Consider the following 26,826-nt stretch of genomic DNA (forward strand, 5'->3'; position numbering starts at 1 on the left):
TGAGAAGGCCGTGGCCAGAGAGAGGGATTTCAGAGTTGGTGGTGAGGGTCGGTATTACTGCTTTGACTCCTGCGGCTCCTACTGGTGCTATGAGAAGCAGCAAGGTGTAATGGAGCGAGCACGGACCTGGGACTCAGAAGGTCATCGGTTCTCATCCCGGCTCCTATGTGTGACCTTAGACAAGTCCCTTCACTTCTCTGGGCCTCAGTTCCCTCATCTGTCAATTGGGGATTGAGACTGTGAGCCCCAAACGGGACAGGGACTGTATCCAACTCGATTTGCTTATGACTGTGAGCCCCTTTCTATTAATAATAATTTTGGTATTTGTTAAGCACTTACTATGTGCCAAGTACTGTTCTAAGCACTGGGAAGATACAAGGTAATCAGGTTGTCCCACACGGCGCTCACAGTCTTAATCCCAACTTTCCAGATGAGGGGAACTGAGGCCCGGAGAAGTGAAGTGACTTGCCCAAACTCACACAGCTGATAGGTGGCAGAGCCGGGATTAGAACCCACGACCTCTGACTCCAAAGCCTGGGCGCTCTCCACTGAGCCACACTGCTTCTTTTGACTGTGGGCCCGTGGTTGGGGAGGGATTGTTTCTATTTGATGCCAAATTGTACTTTTCAGGCAGTTAGTCCAGTGCTCTGCACACAGTAAGCGTTCAAAAAATATGATTAAATGAATGAATGAATGAATATCCACCCAGCACTTAGAACAGAACAGTGCCTGGAACATAGTAAGCGCTTCACAGATACCACTGTTATTATTATTATTACTTCTCCTGCTTCTGTTGCTGTCTCTTCTACTACTCAACCCCAACTGCGCCTCAGAGCAAGCAAAGTCGGGGTTTCTGTTACGGGTTTGAGAAAGAGACAGGGTCAGCCGTGAACAATTAGTCCGGACAGCAGCGCATCCGATAATGCAGATCATTTATGTTCGTCGATATAAATTTATCCGATGCAGTAAATGACATAATTGAACTTTTATCTCCTTAGTATATTTCCCTGAAATAACTAATATTTTAAGTATCCCCGGCCTACAGATGTCTTTCGAACGAACGTATTTCCGGTATTATTACTCCTGTATAAAACTGACATTTAAACAGTTTAATGAATGAGCAGTTGTTTGACTGGTTTCAATTTCAATACATTCTGGTATATTAATAAAATATACTTCATAAGCAGGCGCAGTAGACCATGCCATAAAAATGCGGTGATTTATTAGAGATACGTTTGCTATTAGTTGGGACAGATACTCAAAATGTCATTAAGGTTAAAATAATAATCAATCAAACTAATTAGTCCCTATTTTTCATATGCAAATATAATTAAGCATACGTTTCTCAATAAGTTTAAAGGGAATTATCGAAGCCGCACCGAGCCGACTGAGTTCTCTCTTGAGCTAATGAAACTAAAGTGCCTCAACTGGCATGTGCGAAGAGAATCGATTAGCTACTTTGCATCGTGTCTAAATACCTCAGATCTGCCGGGTGAGTTCTGGGCATGGGACCAGCCCACGCTTGAAACCCGGGGCACGGGGGTACCCGGTCACCCCCACCCGCCTGGGACCACCCCCTTCCCCCCCACCCTAAATCTGACGGGCCACCGCTCCGTCCCTATTTGAAACCCTCCCGATAGCCCCCCTCCTCCAACTCACCCTGGCCCCGGGACTTGTTCCTTTTTTTAAATGGTTTTTATTAAGCACCGACTACGTGCCGGGCATCGTACTAAGCGCTGGGGTAGATACGAGCTCACCGGGCTGGACTCGGTCCACGTCCCACAGGAGACTCACAGTCTTAATCCCCGTTTCACGGGCGAGGTGACTGAGGCACAGAGAAGTCAGTCGTATTTGTTGAGCGCTTCGTGTGTGCAGAGCTCTGTACTGAACACTTGGGAGAGGATAGTATGGCCGAGGTGATGGAGCACGGGCCTGGGAGTCGGAAGGTCATGGGTTCTCATCCCGGTTCCTCCACTTGTCTGCTGTGGGACGTTAGGCAAGTCACTTCTCCGGGCCTCAGCTCCCTCGTCTGTAAAATGGGGATTGAGACCGTGAGCCCCTCGTGGGACAGGGACTGTGTCCAGCCCAATTTCCTTGTATCCACCCCAGCGCTTAGTACAGTGCCTGGCACATAGTAAGTGCTAATCAACTAGCATAATCATCCAGTGCTTAGAACATTGCTTGGCACATAGTAAGCGCTTAACAAACACCATCGTCATCAGACACATCCCCTGCCCACAGCGAGCTCACAGTTTAGAGGGGGAGACGGGCCAAGGGGATGGAGTGCTTTAAAGCCAATGGTGAGTGAGGATTTTCCGTTCGACGCGGAGGTGGTTGAATAACCGCGGGAGGTTTTTGAGGAGTGGAGGAACGTGGACTGAACGTTTTTGTAGAAAAATGACCCGGGCAGGAGAGTGAAGTACGGACCGAAGTGGGGAGAGACAGGAAGCAGGGAGGTCAACGAGAAGGATGACACGGTAGTCAAGACGGGATAGGAGAAGCGCTTGGATTAACGTGGCAACAGTTCGGATGGAGAGGAAAGGGCGGATTTTAGCGATGTTACAGAGGTCAGACGGCCAGGATCTAGTGACGGATTGAACGTGTGGGTCGAGTGAGAGAGGAGAGTCGAGGTTAACGCCGAGGGGACGGGCTTGTGAACCAGGAATGATGGCGGTGCCGTCTACGGTCCGGGAAAGTCAGGGGGAGGACGGGTATGGGTGGGAAGATAAGGAGATCTGCTTCGGACATGAGTTTGAGGTAACGGGAAGACATCCGAGTAGAGATGTCTTGAAGGCAAGCAGGAGGGGGGCGGCTGGCTGGCTGTGGGGGGGGTCCCCAGATCTCTTACTCTTCTCCCCCTCTCCGTGGACCCCCTCCGCTGCCGCCGGTCACGGACACGGAGATCCCGGCTCTGTTTGCCACGATCACGGTCGCCGACGGGCGGCTCGCCCGAGGTCACAAAGCAGCCGAGTGGCAGAGCCGGGATTAGAACCCAGGTCCTTCCGACTCTCAGGCCCGGGCTCCGTCCAGGAGGCCGCGCTGCTTCCCGGCATCCCCAAGGCAACACCCGCCCGCCGTCTCTGGCATTTCTCTTTTTATTTACACCCACCTCGACACTCATCAGTCAATCAGTGGTATTTCTTGAGTCTTCGATAAATAAGTGGTCAATAAATACGACTGATTGATATTTTTATGTCTGGATGAACTTTGGTTAGACTATATATTCCTGGAGGACAGGGACTAGGTCCTGTCAGCATGTCGTACCTTCCCAAGCGCTCAGTACAGTGCGTTACTCCGTCTCCTAATATTCCCGTTTCTCCAGGTGTACAGGTGATCCGTTGGAAGTCTTTTACCTACTCTGTGGGTAAAAAAGCTCCTGCTCAGAGAAGCCACGTGGCCTAGGGAAAAGAGCACAGGATTGAGAAGCAGGAGACCTGGGTTCCAATCCCTGTTATGCCCCTTTTTTTTATTTAATGGTATTTGTTAAGCACTTACTATGTTCCAGGAACTGTACTAAGCGCTGGAGTAGATCCAAGCTAATAGGCTGGACGCAGTCCCCGTCCCATCAGGGGGCTCGCAGTCTTAATCCCCATTTTCCAGCCGAGGGAACTGAGGCCCAGAGAAGTGAAGAGACTTGCCCAGGGTCACCCAATAGACAGGAGGAGGAGCCAGGATATAGAACCCGGGTCCTTCTGACTTCCAGGCCCGTGCTCTATCCACTAGGCAACACTGCTTTTCCACTTGCCTGCTGGGTGACCCTGGGCCAATCACTTCACTTCTCTGAACTTCGCTTTCCTCATCTGTAAAATGGGGATTCAAGACCCGCCCTCCCTCCCACCGTGTGGGACAGGGACTGCATCCGGCCTAGATATCGCGTATCTATCCCGGAGCTTAGTGAAATGCTTGTCGTGTAGTAAGCGCTCGACCAACGCCCCGGTTGTTGTTATTCTGCCAGTCGGTGGCAGAAGAGTCTGGAGGAGCATTGGGCGAGTCAAGGTGGGCGAGGGGGGCGCCCAGCACACTCCTGCCAACCCAGCTGCCCTACACACAGGCAGCAGAAGCAGCACGGCCTAGTGGCTAGAGCCCAAGCCTGGGAGTCAGAAGGTCATGGGTTCCAATCCAGGATCCTCCCCGGGTCTGATGTGTGACCTTGGGCAAGTCACGCCACTTCTCTGGGCCTCACTTCCCTCGTCTGGAAAATGAGGCCCGAGACTGTGAGCCCCAGGTGGGACGGGGACCGGGTCCAACCCCATTCGCTTGGATCCAACCCAGCGCTTAGTACAGTGCCCGGCACATAGTAAGCCCTTAGCAAATGCCATAGTTATTGCCGTCGTTATTTCGTTTCTCGGCTCCCTACCCCGCCGTTCGACCGTGCTCCCCTCGAGGACGGGAATCGCGTCTCCTCACTCCGTCGTCCGTCCCATGAACTTAGCCCGGGCTCGGCATCCGGTAGGTGCTCGCGAAGACCCGGGATCGGTTAGGTCATTCGTTCATTCAGTCGTACTTATCGAGCGCTTTCTGTGTGCAGAGCACTGTGCTGAGGGCTCGGGAGAGGACGGTGCAACAGTAAACAGACCCGGTCCCCGCCCACGACGAGCTGACGGCCTAGCGGGGCATCACAGGAGGTGGGGAGGGGGGCGGTTGGGTTTCGCTCATCCGGAAGCCGTGGCGGTTGGCTTTTCCTAGCGTACGTTTTCCTGGCTTCGAAATTCCCAGATGAGACTGTTTTGTGAAGAGAAGGGTTAATAAGAGATGTTTATTTATGAACTAGGCATATTACTGTTGCATAATTTGAATACAGTGCCTATGAGGTTTTTTATTGCCTGCTATAATTTCATTTTTTAAAGCTTTCCCTATGCCATACTTTAAAAATGATATCTCAAACAAGAAATAAATTCTGTTTTGCAGCTGTGCTAAGTATATTTACCCATGGGATGCACTATTCCGTCCTTGACATAAACCCCCCCCGGGACCGCCCCGGGGGATTGGCCGGGCACAGGCTCGGCGCACTGAGTGAGGGTCTCGGATCCCGAGCCGATCCTCTGGACCCTCTCGGCACCGAAACCTCTCCCCCCGGCTGCACGACCCCTTCCTCGGGAAAATCGGTCAGTTTGGGCCTTCGCCGCCGGAGCTGACGCGGGTAAAAGGGATGAGGAGGGTCCGCCCGGCGGCGGCAGGACACGGAGGGGTGAACCTGGGCCCCCGTGGCCGGGGTTTGAGCAGTAGGAGGTCTGGCCTGGGGGGCGGGGGGTAGAGGTGGAGGAGGGGGGCTGTTCTCCCTCAGCCGCGACCTCATTCATTCGGTTGTATTTCTTGAGCGCTTACTGTGTGCAGAACGCTGGACTGACCTCTTGTGAGAGAACAACGCAACAATAAACAGACACGTTCCCCGCCCCTCCCTCTGCCGAAAACCGGACCGTCCAGGCTCGATCCGGGCTCATCTGTAAAATGGGGATTGAGACCGTGAGCCCCACGTGGGATAAAGACCGTGTCCAACCCTATCTGCTTGTATTCACCCCCTGAGCTTAGCAGAGTGCCTGGCGCATAGTAAGCGCTCAACAAATAGGACAATTATTATTTTGACGATGGGCTATGTCAGCTCCAGCCCCTTCCTCCCCAGGGGTCTCACACTAGCCCACGGCTGCCTCCTCGACCTCACACTCTAGACTGTGAGCTCGTCATGGGCAGGGAACGTGTCCGTTTATTGTTCTACTCTCCCAAGAGCAGAGTGCCTTAGTGGATAGAGCCCGGGCCTCGGAGTCAGAAGGACCCGGGTTCTAATCTCAGCTGTGCCGCGTGCCGGCTGTGTGACCGTGGGCAAGTCACGAGAAGCAGCGTGGCTCACTGGAAAGAGCACGGGCTTTGGAGTCAGAGGTCATGGGTTCGAACCCCGGCTCTGCCACTTGCCACCTGTGTGACTTTGGGCAAGTCACTTAACTTCTCGGTGCCTCAGTTCCCTCATCTGTAAAATGGGGATTAAGACTGTGAGCCCCACGTGGGACAACCTGATTCCCCTGTGTCTACCCCAGCGCTTAGAACAGTGCTCGGCACATAGTAAGCGCTTAACAAATACCAACATTATTATTATTATTATTACGTCAGTACTCTGAACCTCGGTTACCTCATCTGGAAAATGGAGATTAAGAGTGTGAGCCCCTTGAGGGATAGGGACTGTGTCCAACCCGATTAACTTGTATTATCTACCCCAGCGCTTAGAATAGTGCTTGGCGCATAGTGCCATAGTCATTATTACTATAGCATAATAATGATTATAATTGTTATAGTATTCTGACTCGGCTTAGATTGGCAGATTTTGGACACCGAATCAGGAGGACTGATTCTCTGGAGTAGACACTAATGCTAGGAAGAGTCCAGGGAAAAGGTGGAAGAGGCAGGCCGGCAGCTAGATGGATAGAGACCGTAACGACGGTAACGGAAGAACCGGTGGAAAGGTCACAGATTACGGAAGAAGAGGGGACGTTGCGGAGGAGATAGATCCACGGAGTCGCTGTGCATCGGAAACGACTCGACGGCACTCGATGATACTAGCAGCGGCGGTGGCGGTAGAGTGCTCTGCACACAGTAAGCGCTCGGTAAATGCTACCGACTGACGGACTGACGGTCTGACTGTCCTCCCCCAGCTCCACACGTAGGACCGAGCAGCCGCCCCAGAAAGGAAGCCGGACTCTCCCTGCCCGGCCGGGGGGCGGCAAGAGGGGTCGGGAGCTGGAACCCCATCAGCCGGGCTCCCGTGTCATCGCGGGCCCGCGTTTGACGGCCCCTAATCCACCGTGACAAGGCGGCGACGTCAAAAAAGGCAACGCAAAATGAGATCAGATGGGACCGCGGTCCCGGGAGGCAGCCTGATCCAATCTAACTTATGGAAATCGGGGGGGAAAAAATGCAAACCTGCCCCCTCCCCGTCTGCGGAATCTTATTAGGGCGGGCGGCAAACAGTCGGCTTGAATTTTTCCGATGGGGTAGAGGAGGAGGGGCGGGGGAGGAGGGGGACGCGTTGGGAGGACTCTCGTCGGCCCCCTTCCCTCTCCCCTCCTCGGTCGGGCGGTTCAGGAAGGGCTGGGCCCGAGTTCCCGTATTCTCCTGCTTCTCCCCGAGCCTCACCGTCAAAGGCCCGGTGGGTCGGGAGAAACCAGGACTCGAATCTCCATTTGAAAGAAGAGGAAACCGAGGTCCGCAGAAATGAATCGACTCGCCCAGGGTCACACCGCGGGCGAGTGGCAGAGCCAGGATTAGAACCCAGGTTGCCGGCCAGGAATCGGGGACCATTCGATGCCCCCATCTTGAAGCTAAGGCAGGAGCGGCGTCTGTAATTAGAACAGTGCTTGGCGCTTAGTGAACGCTTAACCAACGCCATCGTTATTATTAATTAGACCAGATTGTGATCCCTACGACCTGGTCCATAAAGAGCTCGGCTTGACCGCCGGTACCGTGAACGGTCGGCAGGGAAGATGTAGGCCGCCGTCTAGAATGGAGAAACGGACTCCGTTGTCGGCAGAGGGAGAGGAACATCCAGCGGCTGTGGGAAACGCGAAGGGGTATGGGGTGGAGCATCTGTTTTTTGGGTTTTTTTAGGGTATTTGTTAAGTGCTTCATATGTGCCAGACTGTTCTAAGCGCTGGGGTAGATACAAAGTAATCATGTTAGACACGGCCCCCGTCCCACCTGGGGCCCACCGTCTCAATCCCCATTATTCAGGGGAGGGAACGGAGGCCCAAAGAAGCGAAGAGACTCGCCCAAGGTCACAGAGCAGATTAGTGGCGGAGCCACGATTAGAACCCGGGTCCTTCCGATTCCCAACCCGGTGCTCTCCCGCTCTGGGTTCGGGGAGGGAAATCGGGGAGCAGCGATCGGTCGATCAGTCCGGGGTCTCCTTGGAGCGCTCGCCCTCCCGACTGGGCTTAGACAAAGACGCTGGCCGAGGGGAGCGGGGCCGAGGGGAGCGGGGAGGGGCTGGAGGGATGAGGCCCAATCTCCCCCAGGAGGGATTGTGATTCTCCACCGTAGAATCTCGGCCTTTGACTTTGGGGGTGGAAAGTTCCGCTCGTTGTGGGAAGGGAATGTAGTAGTGGTATTTTATTTATTTTATTTAGTGAGCGCTTACTATGTGCGGAGCACTGTACTAAGCGCTTGGGACGTACAAATCGGTAACAGATGGGAAACAGATGTGTCTGTTTATTGTAGAGAAGCAGCGTGGCCTAGTGGCTAGAGCCCTGGCCGGGGAATCAGAAGGTCACGAGTTCTCATCCCGGCCCTGCCGCTTGTCTGCCGTGTGACCTCGGGCAAGTGGCTTCACTTCTCTGGGCCTCAGTTACCCCATCTGCAAAGTGGGGAATTGAGACTTTGAGCCCCACGTGGGATAGGGACCGTGTCCAGCCGATCTCCTTGCAATCCACCCCTGCGCTTCGTATAGTGCCCGGCACAGAGTAAGCGCCCAGCGGATACCAGAATTCTGAGAAGCGGCGTGGCCTAGTGGGTAGAGCATGGGCCGGGGAGTCAGAAGGTCATGGGTACTCATCCCGGCTCTGCCGCTCATCTCCTGGGTGACCTCGGACAAGTCACTTCACTTCTCGGTGCATCATTTCCCTCATTTGGACAGTGGGGATTATGACTTTGGACCCCGTGTGGGACAGGGACCGTGTCCAACCTGATTATCTGCCCCAGCGCTTAGAACGACGCCCGTTACATAGTAAGCGTTTTACAGATGCCGTTAAAAAAAGGGACGACGGTGTCCATTTTATCGGTGATGAAACTGAGGCCCGGAGAGGCCGAGCGACCCACCCGTGGCGGAACTGGAGCCAGAAGCCGGCGTCTCCCGCCTCTCAGCCACAGGCTCTCTCCCCCGGGCCCCAGGGGCCCGAAACCCCAGATGACGGCCACGGGGCGGGAAAGGGGGCTCCAGTGGGCTTGAGGCCGTCACGGCAGGGGTCCTGGCGTGGGGCGGAGGAGACATCCGTGAGGACGGGGTCCCCGGCTCCTAGGGGCTGGCCCGGGACCCCGTCTTTGTTCAGTTGAGGTGAATGCCCAGCTTGGGGGTGTCCGCCCGCCCTGATCCCTGCCATGGCCCGGGCGAGATGATCCTTCTTCCTGCTCTCGGGACCACCCTTCCGCCTTCCGGGCCCTCTCTCCCGCTTCTCTATCCGCTCCCCCCATCTCATCAGACCCCAGCTCACACTCTCCGTTCCCGTCAAGCCAATCTACTCCCCGGGCCTCGCCCACCGTCCGTCTCCTGTCGCCGACTTTCCACCCACACGCACTCCGTTCGTTCATGCATTCAGTTGTATTTATCGAGCGCCCACTATGTGCAGAGCACTCTACTAAGTGCTTGGGAGAGGACAGTAGAACAGTAAACGGATGCGTTCCCTGCCCACAACGAGCCTACAGACTAGAGGAGGAGACATGTTCATTCAGTCACAGTCCCTGTCCCGTATGGGGCTCACGGTCTTTGAGCCCGTTTTCCAGATGAGGGAATTGAGGCCCAGAGAGACAAAGTGACTCACCCAAGGTCACCCGGCAGACACGTGGCAGAGCCGGGATGAGAACCCAGGTCCTCCGACTCCCAGGCCCGGCCGAATCCACCAGGCCGGGCCCCCTGCCCGAGTTCACCGACCTCTTGGGGTCTGCCGGAAATACCGGAGGAAGCTCACGCAGTCGCCGAACGGCACCAGGGAGCTCAGCGTCTAAGATGGCCGGTTCTGACCTATCGATCTCCTCGGGTAATAAGTTTCGATGGCTTTATCTGGCCAATTAGCTGAGTAAATAAAGCCGGCCGGTGCCGCGAGAGCCACTTAAATGAGATTTTCATTCCCTCCCATCTCCCCGCCCCACCGCGGGCCAAACGCTCCAAATCAGTGGTCCCGTGGAAACGCTGGAGAACCCAGGAGGATTCTAGGAGGGGTCTGCCTGCGGAGCTGGTGATGTTGCGCGGGGACCGAAGGGCAGGAGCCGGGGGGGAGAGGCGTGGACGATGGTGGCGGGGGGCCGGGGGACGGTTCCGCCCCCGCCCCTGCCTGCTCCTCTTCCTCCTCCTCTTCGCCCAAAGGACCTCCCCCGACTCCAGACTCTAAGCACCCTTTCTGAGAGGGGTGTGTTTGTTAAGCACCTACTATGTGCCAGGCACCGTTCTAAGTGCCGGAGTAGATACAACCTAATTCATTCATTCAATAGTATCTACTGAGCGCTACTATGTGCAGAGCACTGTACTGAGCGCTTGGAATGGACAAATCGGCAACCGATAGAGACGGTCCCCGCCCTTTGACGGGCTCACGGTCTAATTGGGGGAGACGGACAGACGAGAACGGTGGCAATAAATAGAGTCAAGGGGAAGAACGTCTCATTAAAACGATAGCAGATAAATAGAATCAGGGTGATGTACGTCTCGTTAAACAAAATAAATAGGGTGATGAAGATATATACGGTCAGGAGACCTGGGTTCTAATTCCAGCTCCGCCTGCTGTGTGACCTCGGGCAAGTCACTTACCTTCTCTGGGCCTCACGTTCCTCATCGGTCAGATGGGGCCCTGGCACCTCCGTCCCCGCGCCCGCTCTGTCTGGGGGGGTCACACCAGGGAAGGGGAATGCGTGCGACCCGATCACCTTATATCTGTCTATCCCGGCGCTCGTACGTGGCACGAAAATCCCACTCGATTTACATTATCATCATTTTTATCATCGTCGCCTCCATCTCGGTCATGGGCAGGGGCCTCTTTCTCTGCGGTATTTGTCCGGCACGTACGAAGTGCCAGACACCTTTCTAGGTACCGGGGTAGATCCGAGATAACCGGGTCGCATGGGGTCCGTGCCCCTCAAGACGTGAGATTAGAACCCAAGTCATCTGACCCCCCCCCCCCAGGCCCGGGCTCTTCCCACTGGGCCGCGCTCCTTCCCGTCTGTGGCGGTGAGATCGAGTCGGAAGCGGGCGGAGGTTTGGAATCAGCCGCTCAGATTTTAATCCCGGCTCTGCCGGGCCGTGCGGCCGTGCGCTCCCCGTATTCATCCCCCCTCCCGGCCCCACAGCGCTTAGGTCCAGATCTCTCATTTTATTCATTTCCGTTCGTGTCTGTCTCCCCCTCTAGACTGGAAGCTCGTTGTGGGCGGGGAATGAGTCTGCTCAGTGGAAAGAGCCCGGGCTCGGGAGTCAGAGGTCCTAGGTTCGAATCCCGGATCCGCCGCTCGTCAGCTGTGTGACTGTGGGCAAGTCACTTCACTTCTCTGGGCCTCAGTGACCTCATCTATAAAACGGGGATTGACTGTGAGCCTCACGTGGGGCGACCTGATTACCCTGTATCTACCCCAGCGCTTAGAACAGCGCTCTGCACCTAGTAAGCGCTTAACAAATACCAACGTTATTATTTAGAGAAGCAGCGTGGCTCGGTGGAAGGAGCACGGGCTTTGGAGTCAGAGGTCATGGGTTCGAATCCCGGCTCCGCCACTCGTCAGCTGTGTGATTGTGGGCGAGTCACTTAACTTCTCCGTGCCTCAGTTACCTCATCTGTAAAATGGGGATTAAGACTGTGAGCCCCACGTGGGACAACCTGATTCCCTTGTGTCCACCCCGGCGCTTAGAACGGTGCTCTGCACATAGTAAGAGCTTAAATACCAACGTTATTAATGACTGGCCCAAGGTCACACATTAGACACGTGGTGGAGCTGAAATTGGAACCCGGGTCCTTGCGACTCCCAGGCCTGTGCTCTGTCCACTAAGCCGTGCTGTAAGCTCGTCGTGGGCGGGGAATTAATTACATTTACAAAGACATTAATAGAGGTAAATAAATTACGGTTATGCACGAAAGTAATGTGGGCCGGGCCGGGGCCGGGTGAACAAAAGGGAGCAATTGAGGGCGACGCAGAAGGGAGTCGAAGAAAGGGAAAGGCTTAGTCAGGGAAGGCCCCTTGGAGGAGTTGTGCCTTCGTTCAGGCTTTGAAGGCGGGGGAGAGTCATCGTCTGTGGGATTCGAGGAGGGAGGGCGATGCGGGCCGGAGGCGGGACGTGGGCGAGGGGTCAGCGGGGAGACGGATGCCATGGAGGCCCAGGGAGAAGGTTGGCATTAGAGGAGCGGAGTGTGCGGGCCGAGTAGGGGTAGTGAGGTGAGGTAGGAGGGGACGAGCGGAGAGAGGTCTTTAAAGTCGACGGCGAGGAGTTTCCGTTTGCCACGGAGGTGGATGGACCCGGGATCTGAACCCACGACCTCCGACTCCCCAGCCCGGGCTCTTTCCACCGAGCCACGCCGCTCTAAGCGCTGGATAACGGGACTGGACTCGGTCCCCGCCCCCCATAGGGATCACAGTCTAAAGTGGGAGGGAGACTAGGGATTTAACACCCATTTCACACAGGTGAGAAAACCGAGGCACAGAGACATGAACTCTTTCACTCAGGGACACGCAGAAAATAATAACAATAGAACGAATAATCATGGTGCCTGTTAAGCGTTTACTATGTGCCAAGCACCCTTCTAAGCGCTGGGGGAGATACGAGTGGGGTCGAACACAGTCCCCGTCCCACCTAAGGGCTCACAGTCTCAATCCCCGTTTTCCGGAGGACGGAACCGGAGCCCAGAGAAGTGAATAGACCTGCCCGAGGTCACACGGCAGACATTCATTCATTCATCCAGTCGTATTTACTGAGCGCTCACTGGGAGCAGAGCACTGTACCGAGCGCTTGGAACGTGCAGTTGGGCAACAGAGAGAGACGATCCCTGACCGACAACAGGTGAGTGGCGGAGTGGGGATTAGAACCCAGTTCCCTTAATTCCCAGGGCCGGGTGCTTTCCACAAGGGGACTTTAAGAAAAAAAATGTTTTGTGGTATTTGTTAACCGCTCACTATGTTCCCGGAACTATACTGAGCACGGGGTAGATACAAGCTAATCTTTTAAAATATGTATTTGTTAAATGCTATGTGCCCGGCACTGTACTAAGCACTGGCATAGGTACGAGCTAATCTTTTTTTTTTAAAAAAAAAAAAGGTTTGTTAAGCGCTTAGTATGTGCCAGCTACTGTACTAAGCACTGGCATAAGTACAAGCTAATCTTTTTTTTTTAAAAAAAAAAAGGTTTGTTAAGCGCTTAGTATGTGCCAGCTACTGTACTAAGCACTGGCATAGGTACAAGCTAATCTTTTTTTTTTAAAAAAAAAAAAAGGTTTGTTAAGCGCTTAGTATGTGCCAGCAACTGTACTAAGCACTGGCATAGATACAAGCAAATCTTTTTTTTTATATAAAAAGGTTTGCTAAGCGCTTAGTACGTGCCAGCTACTGTACTAAGCACTGGCATAGGTATGAGCTAATCTTTCTTTTTTTAAAAAAAAAAAGGTTTGTTAAGTGCTTAGTATGTGCCAGCAGCTGTACTAAGCACTGGCATAGGTACAAGCTAGTCTTTTTTTTTTAAGAAAAAAAAGGTTTGTCAAGCGCTTAGTATGTGCCAGCTACTGTACTAAGCACTGGCATAGGTACAAGCTAATCTTTTTTTTTTAAAAAAAAAAGGTTTGTTAAGCGCTTAGTATGTGCCAGCAACTGTACTAAGCACTGGCATAGGTACAAGCTAATCTTTTTTTTATATATAAAAAGGTTTGCTAAGCGCTTAGTACGTGCCAGCTACTGTACTAAGCACTGGCATAGGTACGAACTAATCTTTTTTTTATATATAAAAAGGTTTGCTAAGCGCTTAGTACGTGCCAGCTACTGTACTAAGCACTGGCATAGGTATGAACTAATCTTTTTTTTTTAAAAAAAAAAAGGTTTGTTAAGCGCTTAGTATGTGCCAGCAGCTGTACTAAGCACTGGCATAGGTACAAGCTAGTCTTTTTTTTTTTAAGAAAAAAAAGTTTTGTTAAGCGCTTAGTATGTGCCAGCTACTGTACTAAGCACTGGCATAGGTACGAGCTAATCTTTTTTTTTTTTAAAAAAGGTTTGTTAAGCGCTTAGTATGTGCCAGCAACTGTACTAAGCACTGGCATAGGTACATAGAGGAGCAGCGTGGCTCAGTGGAAAGAGCCCGGGCTTTGGAGTCAGAGGTCATGGGTTCGAATCCCAGCTCTGCCACTTGTCAACTGTGTGACTGTGGGCAAGTCACTTAACTTCTCTGTGCCTCAGTTACCTCATCTGTAAAATGGGGATTAAGAGTGTGAGCCCCACGTGGGACAACCTGATTCCCCTGTGTCTACCCCAGCGCTTAGAACAGTGCTCGGCACATAGTAAGCGCTTACCAAATACCAACATTATTATTATTATTATTATTACAAGCTAATCTTTTTTTTTTTATTTAAAAAGGTTTGCTAAGTGCTCAGTATATGCCAGCTACTGTACTAAGCACTGGCATAGGTACGAGCTAATCTTTTTTTTTAAAAAAAAAAAAGGTTTGTTAAGCGCTTAGTATGTGCCAGCTGCTGTACTAAGCACTGGCATAGGTACAAGCTAATCTTTTTTTTTAATTATTTAAAAAGGTTTGCTAAGCGCTTAGTACGTGCCAGCTAGTGTACTAAGCACTGGCATAGGTACGAGCTAATCTTTTTTTTTTTTAAAAAAAAAGGTTTGTTAAGCGCTTAGTATGTGCCAGCTGCTGTACTAAGCACTGGCATAGGTACAAGCTAGTCTTTTTTTTTTAAAAAAAAAGGTTGGTTAAGCGCTTAGTATGTGCCAGCTACTGTACTAAGCACTGAGGTGGGTACAAGCTAGCCGGGTTGGGCACAGGCCCTGTCCCACCTGGGGCTCCCAGTCTCAATCTCCATTTTACAGCTGAGGAAACTGAGGCCCAGAGAAGTGAAGTGACCTGGCCAAGGTCACCCAGCAGACAGGTGGCGGAGCCGGGATGGGAACCCAGGTGCCTTCCCACGCCCAGGCCCGGGCTCTGCCCACTAGGCCACGCTGCTCGGGCTGCCTCTCAACCGGAGCCGTAACACGGTCCCGCAGTGTGCAAGCGGTGTAACCGGCTGTATTCACTCAATGGTATTTATTGAGCGCTTCCTTTGTGCAGAGGACTGTACTAAGCGCTTGGAATGGACAATTGGGCAACGGATAGAGACGATCCCGGCCCAGCAACGGGCTCGCGGTCCAAAAGACTCAGTTCCCTCATCTGGAAAATGGGGATGAAGACCGTGGGCCCCACGCGGGACAGCCTGATTCCCTCCTATCTACTCCGGCGCTTAGAACAGTGCTTGGCACGTAGTAAGCGCTGAACAAATGCCATCATCATTAATGCCCATAGGAACCTGTGCATAAAAATGTGCATTTGCTTTTGGAGGGCGGGGCAGCGGGGCTTAGTGGAAAGAGCCGGGGCTTGGGAGTCCGAGGCCGTGGGTTCGAATCCCGCCTCGGCCGCTTATCAGCTGTGTGACTTTGGGAGAGTCGCTTCACTTCTCTGTGCCTCAGTTGCCTCGTCTATAAAATGGGGTTTAAGACTGTGAGCCCCATGTGGGACAACCTCATTACCTTGTAACTACCCCAGCGTTTAGAACAGTGCTCGGCACATAGTAAGCGCTTAACAAATGCCGTTATTATTATTACTGGGCAAGTCACTTGACTTCTCGGTGCCTCAGTTCCCTCATCTGTAGAAACGGGGATCAAGACGGTGAGCCTCACGAGGGACCACCTCGGTGCCCTGTATCTACCTCAGCGCTTAGAACAGTGCTCGGCACATAGTAAGCGCTTAACAAACACCAACATTATTATTATTATTATTATTTATTATTATTATTATCATCTGTGGAGGGCCGGCGCACTACCGGATTTTGCCCACAAGGGGGCAGCGCTAAACGCCATCCAAGTCCCAGGGAGAAATGGAAGGTGCCGGAGAGATGCATTAGACCGCCCCCTAGTGGCCTCAGAGAGATGGTGCTGCTTCAAGGTGCCTCCTCATAATCATCAACAATAAAAATGATGGTGTTATTAATAACTGCATTATCGTATTGTTTAATCTATTGTTTTATTGTATTGTATTAGTCATTATAATATTAAATGATATCACTAACATAGTAAGCGCTCAACGACTACTATATGACAATACAGAGAAGCAGCGGGGCTCAGTGGAAAGAGCCCGGGCTCGGGAGTCAGAGGTCATGGGTTCGAATCCCGGCGCTGCCACCTGTCAGCTGGGTGACTGTGGGTGAGTCACGGAACTTCTCTGTGCCTCAGTTATCTCATATGGAAAATGGGGATTGGCTGTGAGCCTCACGGGGGACAACTTGATGACTTGATGACCCTGTATCTACCCCAGCACTTAGAACAGTGCTCTGCACATAGTAAGCGCTTAACAGATATCACCATTATTATTATTATTATATTACATTATATAGTATTTGTTAAGCGCTTACTATGTTCATTCATTCAGTCATAATTATTGAGCACCTACTATGTGCAGAGCACTGTACTAAGCACCGGATTATGTATCAAGCACTATTCTAAGCAACGAGGTAGATACAGGGTGATCAGGTTGTCCCCCGTGGGGTTCACAGTCCTACTCCCCATTTTCCAGTCGAGGGAACTGAGGCCCAGAGCACTGACGTGACCCGCCCAAAGTCACGCAGCAGGCGAGCGGCGGAGCCGGGATTAGAACCCAGGTTCTGCCCTTGTCCTCGTCCTGTCCACCGGGCCGTCCCGCTTCACTTAATCCTCATTTCCGAGTCAGGTAACCGAGGCACAGAGAAGCGAAGCGACGTGCTCGGGGTCACAGCTCGGGCCAGCGGTAGAACCGGGATTAGAACCCAGACTCCCCATCACCCAGTCCCGCGCTCTTTCCGTCCATTCATTCAATTCGGGTGTATTTAGTGAGCGCTTACTGCGTGCAGAGCACTGGACTGAGCGCTTGGGGAGAGGACAACAGAGCAATAAACTGAGACATTCCCTGCCCACAACAAACGTACAGTCCAGAGAAGCGGCGCGGCTTCGTGGACAGACCCCGGGCCTGGGAGTCAGAAGGACCTGGGTTCTAATCCCGGCTCCGCCCCACGTCCCCTGTGGGACCTCGGGCAAGGCGTTTCACTTCCCTCAGCCTCTGTAACCTCATCTGGAAAATGGGGATTAAGAGTGTGGACCCCATGTGGGATGGGGACTGTGTCTAACCCGATGACCCTGTATCTACCCCAGCGGTTGGAACAGTTCCTGGCACATAGTAAGCGCTTAACAAATACCATAATAACAGTTGTTATTGTTATTACTATCAGAAGAGGGACTTACAGTGCAGAAGCCCGTTAGGCCACACCGCTTCTCTGCCCAGAGGGGTTTGTCTCGCTCACTCCATCAGCCCGCGAAGCGGATCCGGGCCCGGCCGGGGGATCCCACCCTCACCTCCCCCAGCACGAGCCGCAGGCGGCGGGATGAATAACGTCGGTATTTGTTAAGCGCTTGCTATGTGCAGAGCACTGTTCTAAGCGCTGGGGTAGACACAGGGTCGTCAGGTTGTCCCACGTGGGGGCTCGCAGTCTTCATCCCCATTTTACAGATGAGGTAACTGAGGCACAGGAAGTTAAGTGACTCGCCCACAGTCACCCAGCTGACAAGCGGCAGAGCCGGGATTCCCCTCTGACTCCCAAGCCCGGGCTCTTTCCACTGAGCCACGCCGCTTACCCGCGGGACTCGGCCCCTCGGCTCTCCCGAAACATTTAGCCGGAACCGGGAGCCTCTCATCGCTCCGCGGCCTCCCCACCGAGGGCTTCATCCCTTAATCGCCGCCTCGGCCCGGACCGATCCTCCGTCCGCGGCCCTAATGAGCGTATTAGAGATGTGATTACGGTGACCGTAAGTGGCACCGAGGCAGAACGTTCCCCGGGACAACGACGGGGAACCGCCTCTCGTCGACGCAGCAGTCGGCACGGGCTGGACCTCGTTAACGTGTCACCCGATGGAATCGGATGTTGTCATTTTCCACCGGCGACTGTTTACCCAACGGACCTCCGGCCCAGCTTCCCGCCGCCGCCCCGGTGGATAGTGCCGAGATGAAGGGGGAGCCGGCTCCACCGTCACTCTCCCTTCCCCCTTCCCACCCTCTCAGGTGAAATTTCCAGCTCCAGGCTGCTACCGAGAGAGGTGGGATGGGACTCCCGGATCCCGGGAAAGAGGATTCCTCCATCCATTCGTTCGGTCATGTTTATTGAGCGAATACTGCGCGCAGAGCACCGTACTTAGCACTTGGGAGGGGACAACGCAACAGTAAGCGGACACGTTCCCCGACCACGTCGAGCTTCCCGTCCGGACGGGGAGACGGACATGAATAGGAATCAATAAATGACAGATACGGACATAAGCGGCGCGGGGCCGGGAGGGGGGATGAATAAAGGAGGCGAGACGGGGCGATGCGGAAGGGAGAGGGAGAAGAGGAAAGGGGGGCGCAGTCGGGGAGGGCCTCTTGGAGGAGATGGGCCTTGCGAAAGGCTTTGAAGAGGAAGAGGGTAGCTCGGGAGTAGCCTCGGGAGTGGCCCTCTCCTTGTCATTTTTGCCGAAAGCCGCATGCCAAGCTATCCGAGTTGCAAACCGGCACGGTGTGATCGTGACGGTCTTGGCTAATCGGTCGTTCGGTCGGCACGGGGTGTTTTCCGAGCGCTTTCTGTGCAGGGAGGCCCGGGGTGAGTATCAGGCAGTCGGTGGAATTTAGAGAGCGTCTGCAGTGCGGAGAGCGCGGGACCGAGCACTTCAGAGAGCGCGGTACGACGGCGTCGGTAGGTACGTTCCCCGCCTCCAAGGGGGCTTGCGGTGTAGATGGGGAGACAGGCGTTAATAGAAATTAAAGGGAGGGGAAATGGCGGAAGGGAAGCATTCGGACTTGAGGGCTTTGGGTCTGGGGGCGGGGTGGGTTCAAGAGGGGAAGGCACATGGGGCGGGGGGAGATGAGGGCTTAGTCCGGGAAGGCTTCTTAGAGGAGACGTGCTTTTAGAAGGGCTTCGAAGATGGGGAGAGTGCGGTCTGCCAGATGGGAAGGGGGAGGGAGCTCCGGGCGGGAGGCAGGATGGGGGCGAGAGGAGGTCGGCGGCGAGACGGACGGGATGGGGGGCGGGGGGGAGGTCGACTTTAGGGGAGCGGAGCGCCTGGGCCCGTGCGGCCGTCGCGACGGGCGAGGGGAAGGGCTCGGGTCGGCAGCCTGGCGGTATGGACGGAGAGGAGAGAGCGGATTTTAGCCGTGCCGGGAAGGTCGTTCTGGCGGCGTCTGGCGACGGACGGGACGCGTAGGTCGTAGGGGAGAGAGGAGAGGAGGATGATGCCCGGGATTTAGACCCGTGGGACGGGGAGGATGGTGGCGTCGTCTGCGGCGATGGCGGAGGCAAGAGGAGGAGAGCGCGGCGGTTGGTTCCCTCTCCGGCCCTGACCTCTCTCCTCCTCTGCAGTCTCGTGCCGCCTCGGGACATCCCTGCTCGGAGAAGCAGCACGGGGTGGGGGATAGGGCACGGGCCTGGGAGTCAGAAGGTTGCGGGTTCTAATCCTGGCTCCTTGGCCGATCTGCGGGGTGACCTCGGGCAAGTCACTTTACTTCTCTGGGCCTCAGTTTCGTCATCTGTAAAATGGGGCCGGAGACTCCGAGCCCCAGGTGGGACAGGCACCGTGTCCGACCCGGTTTGTCTGTACCCACACCGGTGCTTGGTACGGTGCCTGGCACGTAGTAGGTGCTTAACAAATGCCACGATTATTAATCATCATTACCTGGGTGTCCCACCGACGCCTCCGGTTTAGCGTGTCCTAAACAGAACTCCTCACCTTCCCCGACAGACTCTGTCCCCTGTCTGCAGGCCACAGGATAGTATTCGTTAAGCACTTACTGTGTGCCGAGCGCCGTCCCAAACACTGGGGCAGATGCGAGGGAGTTGGGTCGTACACAGTCCCTGTTCCCACGTGGGGCTCGCGGTCTGAATCCCCATTTTCCAGATGAGGTGACCGAGGCCCGGAGCAGTGAAGTGACTTACCCAGGGTCACGCAGCTGACACGTGGCGGAGCCGGGATTAGAACCCACGTCCTCTGACTCCCAGGCCGGGGGTCTTTCCACTAGGCCGTGCTGCTTCTCGGTTGTAGTCCCTCGAGGCTGAGTCCCGGGCCTCCCGGGCCGTACCGAACGCTCGGAGAGGCACGCGACCATCAGATTGGACACAGTCCGTGCGCTGCCCGGGGCTCGCGACCTAAGAGGGAAGGAGAACGGGGATGTTAACCCCGATTTCCGGATGAGGCAGTGGGGGCACAGAGAGGTTGGGGGCCCGGCCCCCGCTTTCCTCTTCTCCAATTGTCTCCTGGACCCGTCCAATCCGGCCCCCGCCGCCTCGCGGAAACCGCCCCGCCCTCTCCGAGGTCACCAGTGACCGCCCTCCTTCTCCAATTTGATGGCCTCTGCTCCGTCCTAAACCTCCTCGACCTCTCAGCTGCCTTTGACACCCAGGACCGCCCCCTTCTCCTGGAAACACCATCCAACCTCGGCGTCACTGACACTGTCCTCTCCTGGTTCTCCTCCTCTGGTGGCTCATTCTCGAACGTAATATGTACCCCATATGTACCCCAGGCAACGGCCTGGGGTATCTGCTGGTTGTATGACCTCGAATAAGTCCCAGACTGAGCTCCCCTTCTCCCTCTACTCCCACCACCACCCCCCCTTCACCTCTCCGCAGCTTAACCCTCTTTTCCCCCCCATCTCCCTCTGCTCCTCCCCCCCTCCCGTCCCATCCCCTCGGCACCGTACTCGTCCGCTCCACCGTATATATTTTCATCACCCTATTTATTTTGTTAATGAGATGTACGTCGCCTCGATTCTATTCAGTCGCCCTCGTTTTTACGAGACGTTCTTCCCCTCGACTCTATCTATCGCCATCGTTCTCGTCCGTCCGTCTCCCCCGATCGGACCGTGAGCCCGTCGAACGGCGGGGACCGTCTCTATCTGTTGCCGACTCGTCCATTCCAAGCGCTTAGTACAGTGCTCTGCACGTAGTAAGCGCTCAATAAATACTACTGAATGAATGAAAGTCATTTAACTTCCCTGAACCTCCGTTTTCTCTCCGGTAAAACGGGTACCCATGGCGTCGCTCTGGGTCGGAGACCGCTCGACGGCACAAGACAAGACAGAGTGGGTTCTCGGTACGGGTTCTCCCTCCCCGTTAGTGGGACGAGAACTCTGTGATGATGGTGGTATTTGTTAAGCGCTTACTGTGTCTCTGGCATTGTGTCGAGGAATATCTATCTTTACGTATAGATATATAGAGGAAATATATATTCGTGTACACATATATATATATATATATCTTTATATCTAGATATATTTGGAATCAATAATCGTCCTCCTTACTAGATGGTGAGCCCCCCATCCCCGAATAGGGACGGTGTCTAACTCCCACCTGACCTGTGTATTCTTCCCAGATTTTAATACAGCGCTCTGCCCCCCCGGAAGCGCTCAATAAATGCCCTTTACTCCTCATTAGTGGAGGAGAGCACCGACAGCGAAATCCAGGCCGGAGCTCTCGTGCGGCCCAAAAGGCCAACGGGCAAGCTCCGGCCCGGCCCCGTCCCGTGAGGCCAACAGCAAGACTGTAGAGTCGCCCTGCGGCGGGGGACGATGACCCTGCCCTCGTTGGGACCGGCCTTCGGGGCGCACGCGGTCCCCGAAACGCGGCGATCGGCCCCGCCTCCGGCCCCTTCCCGCTGGGCTGGGCCCCGGCTAGTTCGGCGCGGGTAAATACCCTGGTAACACGGGGTTCGCGGAGCCGGTCACTTGGGCAGAATCCTTTCCCGGCGGCGGCCTCTCGTTTCCAGCCCAGGTTGGACCTTAAAGGATAAAATTCAACTCTCCCGGGGTGCTGGAGTTCAAGTCGATTTTCTCCGGTGAAGTGAAACGTCCGAGTGTCACTCACGGGCAGACGAACGGTTGGGAGGTGGAGGATTTCCTTAACCCTATCTCTGGCCCAATTACAATTTTTAATCTATATGTAGATAACGGTGAACAGAAACCCCATAGAAATGTCAAGAGCGAGGAGGTTATTAGCTTAGTTTTAATTACTGTCGATCATTCTTAGCCGACCGGCGCCACCCGATAAATCAGGCCCACCGGGCCAGGGTGTTGGGAGGGTTCGGTCGGATTCCCCCCGGGAATTCCAGAAGGCAGGTGTCTCCTGGGGAGGAGCGGCGCGGCCTAGCGGAAAGAGCCCGGGCCTGGGAGTCGGAGGATCTGGGTTCGAATCCCGGCTCCGCCACTGTGTGACCTTGGGCGAGTCACTTCACTTCCCTGGGCCTCGGTTTCCTCAACGGTGAAATGGGGATTAGATACCAGTTCTCCCTCCTACTTAGACTGTGAGCTCCGTGCAGGAACGGTGTTCGACACATCATAAGCGCTTAACAGGATCGTGAAGGAGAAGAGGGAGAAGCAGCATGGCTCAGTGGGAAGAGCGCGGGCTTGGGAGTCAGAGGTCGTGGGTTCCAATCCCGGCTCTGCCACATGTCAGCCGTGTGACTGTAGGCAAGTCACTTCACTTCTCGGTGCCTCGGATACCTCATCTGTAAAACGGGGATTAACTGTGAGCCTCACGTGGGACGACCTGATTACCCTGTACCTACCCCAGTGCTTAGAACAGTGCTCTGCACATAGTAAGCGCTTAACAAATACCAGCAGTATTATTATTATTAGAACAGTGCTCCACACAGTGTTGGACGCTGTACTCGACACAGTGCTCGAAACCACTGCAGCGGAGGGCGCCGAAAGGGGAAAGAGGAGATCGGGGGGCGTCCTATAAGCTGGGGAGCGGGATGGTCGGCTTTGAAAGCCGGGTGAGAACGACCACCCCTCGGCTGTGGCATCTCCTTCCCCGAGTGGCCAAGACCTTTCCGGACGGTGAAAGTCCGGCCAGCCTGCCCCGCTGACGGGCGCAGCTCCGATAAGCCGGTGGAGGAAAGAAGACGTGGCTAGCGAGGGCTGAGTTCTTTCCTTCCTTCCTTCATTCATTCAGTCGTATTTATTGAGCGCGCACCGTGTGCTAAGCACCGTTCGTATTGATGTCCGTCTCCCCTCCTCTAGACTCTAAGCTCGTTGGGAGGGGAATGCGTCTGTTTATTGTTCTTATCGTACTCTCCCAACTGTGCTCTGCGCACAGTAAGCCCTCAGTAAGTACGATGGAATGAATACTAAGCGCTCGGGAGGGTACAGTATAGCGATAAACAGGCTAGAATTGTGGATTATCTGCGGTTTCGGGTTATCCGGGTCATTCGCGTCCCCCGTCCCCCCACTGTCCGGTGGGCAGTGCGTTTCGGATACGGACGTTTCATGAGCCTTTGCGTGTTCGCCGCGGAAGTCGGTCCAGAGAGTTCCAGGTTCCCAGGGAATCCCTGCCCCCAAATTACGGCTCCCTCCGGGGACCGCCAGACTTCGGGGAGGAAAGAGGAGAAGGCCGGGACCGCCTCCCGGCCCCCGCCCCTCGGGTCTCTCCGCCCAGAAAGTCGAGCTGCCGGCCCTCTCCCCCCACCCCTCCTCCAAATTAAAATGGGTCTGCGGCCCGACTTGTTATCAAAAATAGAAGCGTTTTATCTATCTTTATTGCACAACAGAGATTGCATGGAGACATTCAATTTGAAGTCAATTTCAATTTCAATTGTCTGTGAAATCTAAATCAATAGGCTATAGTTCAATGGCGCTTTAATAAAACAGGACATAACGGAGAAATCATTAGGGATCACGTACGATAAGAGATTGGAAACCGGGCCCGGGTAATGGCGAAGGAACCATTAGAGAATTACTCGGAGCATTTGCAGAGCAGCACCAACCACCTCCTCCTCCTCCTCGCCCTCCTCCTCCCGCCCCGGAGACTAACGAGAAGTCTTAATTGTGCCGTCGCGGCCCGAGGACGCGTCTCTGTCGGCCTCGCGATCGGGAGGACAGTGTACGGTCACCCGAAGGCACCAGGCTCCTCCCGTCGTTGAGCCCCGCGGAGCTCTGTGCTCAAATCTGCCGGTGTGCGTGCGTGTGTCCGCATCTCCATGGATTGCGCTCACTGGTCGGGATCTTGCTGTCAGCCGTGACTGCCACTCGGTGATCTCCCCGGCTCTTGGACGGGGAAATCGGCTGAAAATCCGGCCTTTCTTTGCTGGCTCCGTGTGTGCCAGACCGCCAAAATTCTCCACCGTGACTCTCCCCGTCTTCAAAGCCTTACTGAAAGCCCATCTCCTCCAAGAGGTCTTCCCTGACTGAGCCCCTCCTTTCCTCTGCTCCGCCTCTCTTCTGCGGCGCCCTGACGAGCTCCCTTTATTCATCCCCCCCTGCCCCGGCCCCACACCACTTATGTCCAGTTCTGTCATTTATTGATTTCTGTTCATGTCCGTCTCTCCCCCTAGACTGGAAGCTCGATGTGGCAAGGGAATGTGTCTGTTTAGCATTGTATCGTCGTCTCCCAAGCGCTTCGTACAGTGCTCTGCGCACGTAAACGCTCGCTAGATATGATTGACCGCCTGACCGACTCCACCTTCGCAGCATTCTTAAGGTCTCCCCGCCTCCAGGAGGCCTTCCCCGATTTCCTTCGGTCCCCTCTCCCTTCTGTGTTGTCTCGGCGCTTGGATCGGTGACCTCTGGACATTTGAGATTCACCCCACTCCCAACCCCACAGCACTTATGTCCGTCTCTTTAAGTTCTATCTTATAAGTTATTTTTTTATGTTAATGTCTCTCTCCCCCTCTAGCCTGCAGGCTCGTTTCGGGCAGGGAAGGCGTCGGCCGATTGTGTTTGTGATGTCCTCTCGCAAGCACTGAGTACAGTACTCTGCACAGAGTAAGCGCTCGATAAATAGCATCGATTGATCGATGGATTGATCGGCAGACTCTACGGGGCGGCCTAGTGGAAAGAGCCCAGGACCGGTTGTCGATGGGGTTCTAATTCCAGTTCGGGCGGGTGCCAGTGGGGCGAACTTGGGCGAGTCACTTGACTTCTCTGGGCCTCAGTTCCCTCAGCTGTCAGAAGGAGTTTCAGTTCCTGTCCTCCCTTAATAATTATGGCATTTGAGAAGCATCTACTAAGCGCCAGACACGTTCTAAGCACCGCGGCAGATGCAAGTTACCAGTTTGGACGCAGTCCTTGTCCCACACGGGGCTCACCGTCTAGGTAGAAGGGAGTAGGAATTCATTCATTCGTATTTAATGAGCGCTTACTGTGTGCAGAGCACTGTACTGAGCTCTTGGGAGAGGACAGTACCACAATAGAAAGACACATTCCCTGCCCACGGCGAGCTTAGAGCCTAGAGGTGGAGAGACAGACACCGACATAAATAAATAAATGACAGATATGTACACAAGTGCTGTGGGGCTGGGAACGGGGAAGGAGAAAGGGAGCGAGTCAGGGCAACCCAACAGGGAGTGGGAGAAGAGGAAAGGGGAAGGTGGGAGGGCGGAGAGGGTTAGTCTGGGAAGACCTCCTGGAGGAGATGTCCCTTCAATAAGGCTTTGAAGCGGGGGAGAGGAATCATCTGTAGGATTTGACGAGGGAAGGCGTTCCAGAGGCGGGAAGTGGACGAGGGGGCGGCGGCGGGAGAGGCGAGATGGAGGCCCGGCGAGAGGGTCGGCGTTAGAGCAGCGGAGAGTGCGGGCTGGGTCCGAGGAGGAGAGCAGCCAGGTGAACCCGAATCCCCCCGATCCCAGAACCGGCTCCCCCCGATCCCAGAGGCGGCTCCCCTCCGCACCCCGGACCCGACTCCCCCCGATCCCGGACCTGTCTTCCTCTGACCCCGGCCCCGGCTCCCCCGGCCCCAAATCTGACTCCCCCCGGCCCCGGCTCCGCCTCCTCCCGACCTCAGATCCGTCTCACCCCACATTCAAATCCCTCCCGCCTCCTCCCGCAAGATTTTCTCCGATGATTTCCCCAGGATCCCTCGGACAGTTCTAACAGACCCCGGCCCCTCCTCGCTCCTCAGTCCTTGCGTCCACGCGCCCGCGCAGGGATCTATTTTGACCGCTCGCGTTCTAAATGCGTCGGGGTGGGGCCTGTCGTGGCGGTGGCCGGGGTGACCGTCGGACTCCCGGCCGTCGTGCTGGGAGGCAGGGAACGCGGACTTAAATGAATTCTATGGTACTCGTTAAGTACTTACTATATTATAATAATACCTATGGTTTTTGTTAAGCGCTTACTGTGTGCCGGGCGTTGCAGTAAGCAGTGGGGTAGATAGAAGGTCGTGTGTCTAATCCCAGCTCCGCCACTTATCTGCTGTGTGACTTTGGACCAGTCACTCAACTTTGCTGTGCCTCGGTTACCTCATCTGTAAATTGGGGATGAAGACTGTGAGCCCCACGTGGACCGACCTGATTACCTTGTATCTACCCCAGCGCTTAGAACGTTGCTTTGCACATAGTAAGCACCTAAAAAAAGCCATCATTATTATTATCACAGCAAATCGGGTTGGACGCAGTCTCTCTCCTACGTGGGACTCACGCTATAAATCCTCGTTTTACAGATGAGGTAACTGAGGCCCGGAGAGGCGAAGTGACTTTCCCAAGGTCACGCAGCAGACAGGTGGCAGAGCCGGGACTAGACCCCAGGACCTTCTGACTCCCAGGCCCGGGTTCTATCCCCTGAGCCACACCGCTTCTCCCTGTGCCCGGCAGTGATCTAGATACAAGTTCGGCAGGTCAGACGCGGGCCCCGTCCCACGTGAGGATCACAGCCTAAGCAGGGGGGAGGAGGAGTTAATCCCCATTATACAGATAGGGTAACTGAGGCACAGAGGAGGCCCCAGGTCACCCAGCAGGCAGGCGCCGGAGCCGGGCTTCGGACCCTGGTCCTCTGACTCCCGGGCCCGGGCCCTTTCCGCTAGGCCACGCCGCCTCTCGAGGTCACGGCTGCTCCTCGGAAGATCCCCGCCTCTCCCCCCGCTCTCGGACTCTGAGCTT

General features: G+C 54.8%; 1 protein-coding gene across 2 annotated transcripts in view; it reads left to right on the forward strand.

Annotated features, from left to right (window-relative positions):
- TPST2 (tyrosylprotein sulfotransferase 2) overlaps positions 1-26,826 on the forward strand; it is a 210,536-nt gene that overhangs the window by 130,912 nt on the left and 52,798 nt on the right. The gene's annotated exons all lie outside the window — the stretch shown is intronic.

The sequence above is a fragment of the Ornithorhynchus anatinus genome, chromosome 21 (assembly GCF_004115215.2).
Source record: "Ornithorhynchus anatinus isolate Pmale09 chromosome 21, mOrnAna1.pri.v4, whole genome shotgun sequence".
Classification (NCBI taxonomy): Eukaryota; Metazoa; Chordata; class Mammalia; order Monotremata; family Ornithorhynchidae; genus Ornithorhynchus; species Ornithorhynchus anatinus.